The sequence below is a fragment of the Arachis stenosperma genome, chromosome 6, assembly GCF_014773155.1.
Source record: "Arachis stenosperma cultivar V10309 chromosome 6, arast.V10309.gnm1.PFL2, whole genome shotgun sequence".
Taxonomy (NCBI): domain Eukaryota; kingdom Viridiplantae; phylum Streptophyta; class Magnoliopsida; order Fabales; family Fabaceae; genus Arachis; species Arachis stenosperma.
The window spans coordinates 83,400,108-83,411,728 of record NC_080382.1 but is presented as its reverse complement, the minus strand read 5'-3'; the positions used below and the strand labels follow the sequence as shown (position 1 = coordinate 83,411,728).

At 39.3% G+C, this 11,621-nt stretch overlaps 2 non-coding genes across 2 annotated transcripts; one reads left to right on the top strand and one right to left on the bottom strand.

Annotated features, from left to right (window-relative positions):
- Positions 1–356: 356 nt before the first annotated feature.
- LOC130937097 (small nucleolar RNA R71) lies at positions 357–464 on the bottom strand. Its single transcript, XR_009068331.1, has one exon. It is a non-coding gene; the product is annotated as a small nucleolar RNA R71 (small nucleolar RNA).
- Positions 465–6,482: 6,018 nt separating this feature from the next.
- On the top strand, positions 6,483–6,586 carry LOC130937685 (small nucleolar RNA R71). Its single transcript, XR_009068891.1, has one exon. It is a non-coding gene; the product is annotated as a small nucleolar RNA R71 (small nucleolar RNA).
- The last annotated feature ends 5,035 nt before the right edge of the window (positions 6,587–11,621 follow it).

The window sequence follows — 11,621 nt, the reverse complement described above, 5'->3', positions numbered from 1 at the left end:
GTGACTTTACTGCACCTACTCCCGACTTCTATGGGAGAAGCATCTCTATCCCTGCCATTGGAGCAAACAACTTTGAGCTTAAGCCTCAATTAGTTTCTCTAATGCAACAGAATTGCAAGTTCCATGGACTTCCATTGGAAGATCCTCATCAGTTTTTAGCTGAATTCTTGCAAATCTGTGACACTGTCAAGACTAATGGGGTTGACCCTGAAGTCTACAGACTTATGCTATTCCCTTTTGCTGTAAGAGACAGAGCTAGGATATGGTTGGACTCACAACCTAAAGAAAGCTTGAACTCTTGGGAAAAGCTAGTCAATGCCTTCTTGGCAAAGTTCTTTCCACCTCAAAAATTGAGTAAGCTTAGAGTGGAAGTCTAAACATTTAGACAGAAGGAAGGTGAATCCCTCTATGAAGCTTGGAAAAGATACAAACAATTAATCAGAAAGTGTCCTTCTGATATGCTTCCTGAATGGAGCATCATAGGTATCTTCTATGATGGTCTGTCTGAACTGTCCAAGATGTCATTGGATAGTTCTGCTGGAAGATCTCTTCATCTGAAGAAGGCGCCTGCAGAAGCTCAAGAACTCATTGAAATGGTTGCAAATAACCAATTCATGTACACTTCTGAAAGGAATCCTGTGAACAATGGGACAAATCAGAAGAAAGGAGTTCTTGAAATTGATACTCTGAATGCCATATTGGCTCAGAATAAAATATTGACTCAGCAAGTCAATATGATCTCTCAAAGTCTGTCTAGAATGCAAGCTGCACCAGGCAGTACTAAGGATGCTTCATCTGAAGAAGCAGCTTATGATCCTGAGAATCCTTCAATGGAAGAGGTGAATTACATGGGAGAACCCTATGGAAACACCTATAATCCTTCATCGAGAAATCATCCAAATCTCTCATGGAAGGATCAACAGAGACCTCAACAAGGTTTGAACAACAATAATGGTGGAAGAAACAGGTTTAGCAATGGCAAGCCTTTTCCATCATCTTCTCAGCAACAGACAGAGAATTCTAAGCAGAGCCACTCTGACTTAGCAACCATGGTCTCTGATCTAATCAAAACCACTCAAAGTTTCATGACTGAAATAAGGTCCTCCATTAGGAATTTGGAGGCACAAGTGGGACAGCTGAGCAAGAAAATTACTGAACTCCCTCCTAGTACTCTTCCAAGCAATACAGAAGAGAATCCAAAAGGAGAATGCAAGGCCATTAACATGACCCACATGGCCGAACTTGGAGAGGAGGAAGAGGCAGTGATCGCCACTGAGGAATACCTCAATGGACGTCCACTGGCCTCCAATCAGTTCCCTAATGAGGAACCATGGGAATCTGAGGCTCATAATGAGACCATAGAGATTCCATTGAATTTACTTCTGTCATTCATGAGCTCGGATGAATATTCTTCCTCTGAAGAGGATGAAGATGTCATTGAAGAGCAAGTTGCTAAATACCTTAAAGCAATCATGAAGCTAAATGACAAGTTATTTGGTAATGAGACTTGGGAGGATGAACCCCCTTTGCTCACCAAAGAACTGGATGACTTGTCTAGGCAGAAATTACCTCAAAAGAGACAGGACCCTGGGAAGTTCTCAATACCTTGTACCATAGGCACCATGACCTTTAAGAAGGCTCTGTGTGACCTGGGGTCAAGCATAAACCTTATGCCTCTCTCTGTAATAGAGAAGCTAGGGATCTTTGAGGTGCAAGCTGCAAGAATCTCACTAGAGATGGCAGACAATTCAAGAAAACAAGCTTATGGACTTGTAGAGGATGTTTTGGTGAAAGTTGAAGACCATTACATCCCTGCTGATTTCATAGTCCTAGAGACTGGGAAGTGCATGGATGAATCCATCATCCTTGGTAAACCCTTCCTAGCCACAGCAAAGGCTGTGATTGATGTTGACAGAGGAGAATTGATCATTCAAGTGAATGAAGAATCCTTTATGTTTAAGGCTTAAGGATATCCCTCTGTTACCATGGAGAGGAAGCATGAAGAGCTTCTCTCAAAACAGAGTCAAACAGAGCCCCCACAGTCAAACTCTAAGTTTGGTGTTGGGAGGCCCCAACCAACTTCTAAGTTTGGTGTTGAACCCCCACATTCAAACTCTAAGTTTGGTGTTAGGAGGTTCCAAAATTGCTCTGAGTATCTGTGAGGTTTCATGAGAGCCCACTGTCAAGATACTGACATTAAAGAAGCGCTTGTTGGGAGGCAACCCAATGTTATATTTATATATTTTCCTTTGTTATTTTATGTTTTCTGTAGGTTGATGATCATGGAAAGTCACAAAATCAATTGAAAAAGTAAAAACAGAATGAAAAACAGAAAGAAAAATAGCACACCCTGGAGGAAAACCTTGATGGCGTTTAAACGCCAGTAAGGGCAGCAAATGGGCGTTTAACGCCCAGTTTGGCACCATTCTGGGCATTTAACGCCAGAAAGGGGCACCAGACTGGCGTTAAACACCAGGAAGGGGCAAGAAGCTGGTGTTAAACGCCAGAAATGGGCACCAGCCCGGCGTTTAACGCCAGAATTGGCAGAAAGAGCATTTTTGCTCGCCACTTGGTGCAGGGATGAATTTTCCTTGACACCTCAGGATCTGTGGACCCCACAGGATCCCCACCTACCCCACCACTCTCTCTCTTCTTCACCCATTCACCAATCACCTCAACACCTTTTCCCCAAAAAAATCCCTCACCTATCAAATCCTACCATTCTCTTCACCACTCACATCAATCCTTCATAAAACCCCACCTACCTCACCATTCAAATTCAAACCACCTTCCCTCCCAAACCCACCCATAATGGCCAAACCATACACCCCATCTCCATTCGTATATAAACCCATCTTCACTTCTTCATTTTCACATAACCTAAACACTACTTCTCCTCCTTGGCCGAACCACAAAGCCACCTTCATCTCCTCTATTTCTTCTTCTTCTACTCTCTTCTTTCTTCTTTTGCTCGAGGATGAGCAAACCTTCTAAGTTTGGTGTGGTAAAAGCATTGCTTTTTTTTTCATAACCATTTATGGCACCTAAGGCTGGAGAAACCTATAGAAAGAGGAAAGGGAAGGCAAAAGCTTCCACCTCCGAGTCATGGGAGATGGAGAGATTCATCTCAAGGGTGCATCAAGACCACTTCTATGAAGTTGTGGCCATGAAGAAGGTGATCCCCGAGGTCCCTTTCAAACTCAAAAAGAGTGAATATCCGGAGATCTGACATGAGATCCGAAGAAGAGGTTGGGAAGTTCTTACCGACCCCATTCAACAAGTCGGAATCTTAATGGTTCAAGAGTTCTATTCCAATGCATGGATCACTAAGAACCATGATCAAAGTGTGAACCCGAACCCAAAGAATTGGCTTACAATGGTTCGGGGGAAATGCTTAGATTTTAGTCCGGAAAATGTAAGGTTGGCATTCAACTTGCCCATGATGTAAGGAAATGAACACCCTTACACTAGAAGGGTCAACTTTGATCAAAGGTTGGACCAAGTCCTCATAGACATTTGTGAAGAGGGTGCTCAATGGAAGAGAGATTCAAGAGGGAAGCCGGTTCAACTGAGAAGGCATGACCTCAAGCCCGTGGCTAGGGGATGGTTACAGTTTATTCAACGCTCAATCATTCCCACTAGCAACCAGTCCGAAGTTACTATAGACCGGGCCATCATGATTCATAGCATCATGATTAGAGAGGAAGTAGAAGTTCATGAGGTTATAGCCCAAGAACTTTATAAGGTGCCGCACAAGTCCTCTACCTTGGCAAGGTTAGCCTTTCCTCATCTCATTTGTCATCTCTGTTATTCAGTTGGAATTGACATAGAGGGAGACATCCTCATTGATGAGGACAAGCCCATCACTAAGAAAAGGATGGAGAAAACAAGAGATCCCACTCATCATGAAATCCCTGAGATACCTCAAGGGATGCACTTTCCTCCACAAAACTATTGGGAGCAAATCAACACCTCCCTAGGAGAATTGAGTTCCAACATGGGACAACTAAGGGTGGAGCACCAAGAACATTCCATTCTCCTCCATGAAATTAGAGAAGATCAAAGAATCATGAGAGAGGAGCAACAAAGGCAAGGAAGAGACATTGAGGAGCTCAAGCACTCCATAAGATCTTCAAGAGGAAGAACAAGCCGCCATCACTAAGGTGGACCCGTTCTTTAATTTCCTTGTTCTTTATTTTCCTGTTTTTCGAATTTTATGCTTATGTTTATCTATATTTGTGTCTTATTACATGATCATTAGTGTCTTAGTGTCTATGCCTTAAAGTTATGAATGTCCTATGAATCCATCACCTTTCTTAAATGAAAAATGTTCTTAATTGAAAAAGAGAAGAATTGCATGAATTTTGAATTTTATAATAGATTAATTATTTTGATGTGGTGGCAATACTTTTGATTTCTGAATCTATGCTTGAACAGTGCATATGTCTTTTGAATTTGTTGTTCATGAATGTTGGCTCTTGAAAGAATGATGAAAAAGGAGACATGTTACTGAGGATCTGAAAAATCATAAAAATGATTCTTAAAGCAAAAGAAAGCAGTGAATACAAAAAAAAACGAAAAAAAAGGAAAAAAAAAGTCGTGATCCAAGGCAAAAAGAGTGTGCTTAAGAACCCTGGACACCTCTAATTGGGGACTCTAGCAAAGCTGAGTCACAATCTGAAAAGGTTCACCCAATTATGTGTCTGTGGCATGTATGTATCCGGTGGTAATATTGGAAGACAGAGTGCTTTGGGCCACGGCCAAGACTCATAAAGTAGCTGTGTTCAAGAATCATCATACTTAACTAGGAGAATCAATAACACTATCTGGATTCTGAGTTCCTATAGAGGTCAATCATTCTGAATTTCAAAGGATAAAGTGAGATGCCAAAACTGTTCAGAGGCAAAAAGCTAAAAGCCCCGCTCATCTAATTAATACTGATCTTCATAGATGTTTTTGGAATTCATTGCATATTCTCTTCTCATTATCTTATTTGATTTTCAGTTGCTTGGGGACAAGCAACAATTTAAGTTTGGTGTTGTGATGAGCGGATAATTTATACGCTTTTTGGCATTGTTTTTAGTATGTTTTTAGTATGTTTTAGTTAGTTTTTATTATATTTTTATTAGTTTTTAGTTAAAATTCACTTTTATGGACTTTTCTGAACTTTACTATGAGTTTGAATGTTTATCTCTTGGATTCCTTAATCAGAATCTTCGTGGTATAAGCTAGAATTGATGGCGGCATTCAAGAGAATTCGGAAGGTCTAAACCTTGTCTATGGTATTCTGAGTAGGATTCAAGGATTGAATGACTGTGACGAGCTTCAAACTCCTGAAGGCTGGGCGTTAGTGACAGACGCAAAAGAATCACTGGATTCTATTCCAACCTGATTGAGAACCGACAGATGATTAGCCGTGCTGTGACAGAGCGCGTTGAACATTTTCACTGAGAGGACGGGACTGTAGCCACTGACAACGGTGATGCCCAACATACAGCTTGCCATGGAAAGGAGTAAGAAGGATTGGATAAAGACAATAGGAAAGCAGAGAGATGGAAGGGACAAAGCATCTCCAAACGCTTATCTGAAATTCTCACCAATGAATTGCATAAGTATCTCTATCTATACTTTATGTTATATTCATAAATCATCCATAACCATTTGAATCTGCCTGACTGAGATTTAAAAGGTGACCATAGCTTGCTTCATACCAACAATCTCCGTGGGATCGACCCTTACTCGCGTAAGGTTTATTACATGGATGACCCAGTGCACTTGTTGGTTAGTTGTGCGAAGTTGTGAAATTATGTTTAGACCATGGTATTGAGCACCAAGTTTTTGGAGCCATTACCGGGGATTGTTTGAGTTGTGAAAAGTAGAGATCACAATTTCATGCACCACTAAGCCAGAACAGCTCTGCTCAGAAATCTCTATTTGTTGCTGAGAAGTGATGGAAAAGGCTTGGTATTGCTAAACTTATTTCTTCCACCATTATTATTGTTGAAGCCTTGTTGAGGCTTCTGTTGGTCCTTCCATGAGAGATTCGGGTGATTTCTCTATGAAGGATTATAGGTGTTTCCATAGGGTTCTCCTATGTAGTTCACCTCTTCCATTGCAGGGTTCTCAGGATCATAAGCTTCTTCTTCAGAAGATGCTTCTTTATTATTGCTGGATGCAGCTTGCAATCCAATCAGATTCTGAGAAATCATATTGACTTGTTGAGTCAATAATTTTTTCTGAGCCAATATGGCATTCAAGTATCAATCTCAAGAACTCTTTTCTTCTGAGTTGTCTCATTGTTCACAGGATTTCTTTCAGAAGTGTACATGAACTGGTTATTTGCAACCATTTCAATGAGTTCTTGAGCTTTTGCAGGCATTTTCTTCAGATGAATAGATCCACCTGCAGAATTTTCCAATGACATCTTGGATAACTCAGATAGACCATCATAGAAGATACCTATAATGCTCCATTCTGATAGCATGTCAAAAGGACACCTTCTGATCAATTGCTTGTATCTTTCCCAAGCTTCATAGAGGGATTCACCTTCCTTCTGTTTGAAGGTTTGAACTTCCACTCTAAGCTTACTCATCTTTTGAGGTGGAAAAAATTTAGCCAAGAAGGCATTGACCAGCTTTTTCCAAGAGTTCAGGCTGTCTCTAGGTTGTGAGTTCAACCATGTACTAGCTCTGTTTCTTACAGCAAAAGGGAAAAGCATAAGTCTGTAGACCTCGGGATCAACTCCATTGGTCATAACAGTGTCACAGATTTGCAAGAATTCAGCCAAGAACTGATGAGGATCTTCCAATGGAAGTCCATGAAACTTGCAATTCTGTTGTATCAGAGAAACTAATTGAGGCTTAAGCTCAAAGTTGTTTGCTCCAATGGCAGGAATTGAGATGCTTCTTCCATAGAAGTTGGAAGTTGGTGCAGTAAAGTCACCAAGCACCTTCCTTGCATTGTTGTTGTTGGGTTCGGCCGTGTCTGTTTTATGTTCTTCCTTTTTGAAAATTTCTGTCAGGTCCTCTTCAGAGTATTGTGCTTTAGCTGCTCTTAGCTTCCTCTTCAGAGTCCTTTCAGGTTCAGGATTAGCTTTAATAAGAATGCCTTTATCTTTGTTCCTACTCATATAAAAGAGAAGAAAACAAAGAAAGTATGGAATCCTCTATGTCATATTATAGAGATTCCTTGATGTGTCAGAGAAAAAGAACAATAGAAGGATGAGGTAGAGAGAAGAATTCGAACTTATAGAGAGGGAGGGGGTCCGAATTATTAAAGAAGGATAAGTGTTAGTGATTAAATAGAAAGAGATGGGAGAGAAAGAATTTTCGAAAAAAATTTTTGAAATAAAAAGAGATTAGAATTTAAAACAATTAGTTAATCAAAAAGAATTTTGAAAAAGAGGTTAGTGACCTTCGAAAATTAGAGGTGAGAGAAGTAGTTAGGTGGTTTTGAAATAGAAAAGAGGTAATAAATTTTGAAAAAATAAGAAGTTAGAAAGAGATTTTGAAATTAGAATTTAAAAAGATGTGATTTGAAAAAGATATGATTTAAAAAGATATGATTGAAAAACAATTTAAAAAAGATTTTCATTTTTAAAATTGATGACTTGACTAAAAAGAAATTAAAAGATATGATTCTAAAATTCAAATATTGAACCTTTCTTACCAAGAAAGTAACAAACTTGAAATTTTTGAATCACAACGTTAATTGTTAGCAAGGATTTTCGAAAATATTAAAAGAAAAATGAAAAAGATTTGATTTTGAAAAAGATATGATTGATAGGAGAGGATATGAAAAAGATAAGATTTTGAAAAATTAGTTTTAAAACTTGAAAAATTGAAAAAGATTTGAATTGAAAACAAAATTACCTCCCTGGTGTTATCTTGGCGTTAAACGCCCAGAATGGTATCCATTCTGGTGTTTAACGCCCACTTGGCTACCTCTTTTGGCTACCTCTTTGGGCGTTAAACGCCCAGAAATCCTTCCTTACTGGGCGATTTGAACGCCCAGCTTTTTCTCTGTGATTTCCTCTGCTATATGTTCTGAATCTTCAATTCTCTTTATTATTGAATGGAAAAGATATTTTTTTGAATTTTTTTGAATTTTTAATGATGAGAGAGAAAAACAACAGAATGAAATTAAACGTGAAAAACTCATATCAAAACAAGGAATGCATGCAAGAACACTTTGAATGTCAAGATGAACATCAAGAATACTATGAAGATCATGATGAACATCAAGAATACTCATGCAAGACATCAAACTTAGAAATTTTCATACTAGAGACACTAACAATTTGAGAATGCATATGAAAAATAACAAAAGACACAAAACAAGAGAATTTAAAGATCAGACAAAGAAAATCATCAAGAACAACTTGAAGATCAATGAAGAATACAATGCATATATTTTCGAAAAATGCAAGAAAAATAGAAACATGAAATAGACACCAAACTTAAAATTTGACACTGGACTCAAACAAGAAACACAAATTATTTTTTTTTTGTTTTTTGATTTTATGAATTTTTTGTATTTTATTTTTTTTTCGAAAATTATTTTGAGAAAGAGAATAAAGAAACTCAAAATTTTTAATAAGAATTCCAGGAATCATGCAATGTTAGTCTAAAGCTTCAGTCTAAAAAGATTAGACATGGCTAGCCAAGCTTCAGCAGGACATTACATACAACAGCCAAATTGATGGGAATCAACTAGCTCCTGTGAGGATAAAAGCATCATCTGAAACTCTAGAATTCATTCTTAAATATTCTGAAGAACAAAATAAAATAAAAAAAGAAAATTACCTAATCTGAGCAACAAGATGAACCGTCAGTTGTCCAAACTCAAACAATCCCCGAAAATAGCGCCAAAAACTTGGTACACGGAATCGTGATTCTCACATTTCTTCACAACTCCATGCAGCTGACCAGCAAGTGCACTGGGTCATCCAAGTAATACCTTACGTGAGTAAGGCTCGATCCCACAGAGATTGTCGACTTGAAGCAAGCTATAGTCATCTTGTAAATCTTAGTCAGGCAGATTCAAATGGTTATGGGGTTTTGACAATTAAAAGATGAATAAGACATAAAATAAAATAGAGATACTTATGTAATTCATTGGTGGGATTTTTAGATAAGCGTATGGAGATGCTTTGTTCCTCCTGAATCTCTGCTTTCCTACTGCCTTCATCCATCATGCGTACTCCCTTCCATGGCAAGCTGTATGTTGGGGGATCACCGTTGTCAATAGCTACCGTCCGTCCTCTCAGTAAAAATGGTCCGGCTATGGGTTACGTAGGGCTAATCATCTGTCCGTTCCCACTTGTGTTGGAATAAGATCCAATGATCCTTTTGCGCACTGTCACTACGCCCAGCACTCGCGAGTTTGAAGCTCGTCATAGTCATCCCATCCCAGATCCTACTAGGAATACCACAGACAAAGTTTAGACTGTTTGGATATCAAGAATGCTGCCAATTGATTCTAGCTTATACCATGAAGACTCTGATCTCACAGAATGGAAGGCTCTATTGTCATGAGAGGTAACCATGCGTCATGGACCAGGAGGCCAAGAGATACATACTCAAGCTATTGCATGTAGCACGAAAGTGGTTGTCAGGCATGCATTCATAAGGGAGAATGATGATGAGTGTCACAAGTCATCACATTCATTAGGTTGAAGTGCGAGTGAATATCTTAGAATAAGAATAAGCTTGAATTGAATAGAAGAACAATAGTACTTTGCATTAATTCATGAGGAACAGTAGAGCTCCACACCTTAATCTGTGAGGTGTAGAAACTCCACCGTTGAAAATACATAAGTGATGAAGGTCCAGGCATGGCCGAATGGCCAGCCCCCAGATTGTGATCAAGAGATCAAAAGTGATACAAAGATAGGTTCAAATATGATATAAAGATGAAAATACAATAGTAAAAGGTCCTATTTATAATGAACTAGTAACCTAGGGTTTACAGAAATAAGTAAATGATGTAGAAATCCACTTCCAGGGCCCAATGGGTGTGTGCTTGGGCTGAGCATTGAAGCTTTCACGTGCATAGGCTTTTCTTGGAGTTAAACGCTAGCTCTGGTGCCATTTTGTGCGTTTAACTCCAGCTTTTATGCTAGTTCTGGCGTTTAACGCCAGAAAAGGGTAGAAAGTTAGCGTTTAAATGCCAGTTTAGGTTATCAAAACTCGGGCAAAGTATGAACTATTGTATATTGCTAGAAAGCCCAAGATGTCTACTTTCCAACACAATTGAGAGCGTGCTAATTCGGCTTCTGTAGCTCCAGAAAATCTATTTCAAGTACAGGGTGATGTGTGGAAAACGATCCAACACAAAACTCACCGGCAAGTGTACCGGGTCGCATCAAGTAATAATAACTCACATGAGTGAGGTCGATCCCACAGGGATTGAAGGATTGAGCAATTTTAGTTTAGTGGGTGATTTAGTCAAGCGAATCAAGTTTTGATTGAGTGATTTGTGTTTAACAGGAAGTAAATGACAGTAATTGTAAAGGGGGAAGGGAAAAGTGCAGTAAATTGATGAACAGGATTGTAAATTTGCAGAATCTTAAAGAGCAAGAAAGTAAATGACTGAAACTTAAAGTGCAAGAAATGTAAATTGCAGTAACTTAAATAGCAAGGAATATAAATTGCTTGAAAGTAAAAGGGAATTGAGGACAGGGATTTCAGAATCTAAACAAAGAGAAAGTAAATTGCAACAATTGATTGAGCAGAGATTGAATCAGAAGCAATAAACATTCAAACAGAAAGGAAATAAAATGTAGCAGAGGTTCACAGAAGAACCCAAGTGAATTTTGATCTCAGGATTCAAGGGCTTAGGTAGCAGAGCCTAAAACCCAATTTCCTTCCCAGATCTGAGTTATCAAAGCAATTGATGGAAAATTTAAAGAAGAAGCAATAGAAGAACAGAATTGGAATTGAATTTTGCAGAAAACAAAGTGAAAAGAGTTTGAATGGGAATTGGGACAGAATTTCCCCAATTTCACACACCCAAAACTCAAAAACAGGAGAGTAGAATTGCCCAAGTAAGAATGAGGAAGGAGATCAGTCAATTCTCCCTTAATCCTCTTAGTGCTCGGTCAATTCTCTCAAGAACAATTGCAAGAGAGCCAAAGCTCCAAAGGAAGGTGAAAGTAAAATTCAAAAGCCAAGGTAAAAGTAAAATTCCAAAGTGAGCATAAAAGTCCTAATTACATCAAACTAACTCCTATTTATACACTTTCTATTCTTGGATTTTGGGATTTGGATGGGCTTTTGATTTGGTGAAGAAATGAATTAAAATGGGATTTTAGTTTGAATTTTCGGCCCATGAAAATTCACTCCCAGGAGGCTGCCCTGCCCTTGTGGAGGGCAGGGCAGAAATTTGGTGCATGATGCATGAGGTTGGTGCGGCCTTGGTGCGTGTTGATGCGAGTTGGTGCAGCCCTGGTTGAGGAATGGCGCGGCGCGGTGCGCAAGGATGCTGCCCTGCCCGCGCCAAGGACAGGGCAGGAAGAGTTTGATGCGCCAGAATTGAGGAGTGCGCACGTTGGTGCTGCCAGGAGCGCAGAACGCTGCCCTGCCCGCGCCAAGGGCAGGGCAAAAATTTGTGGTGCGCCA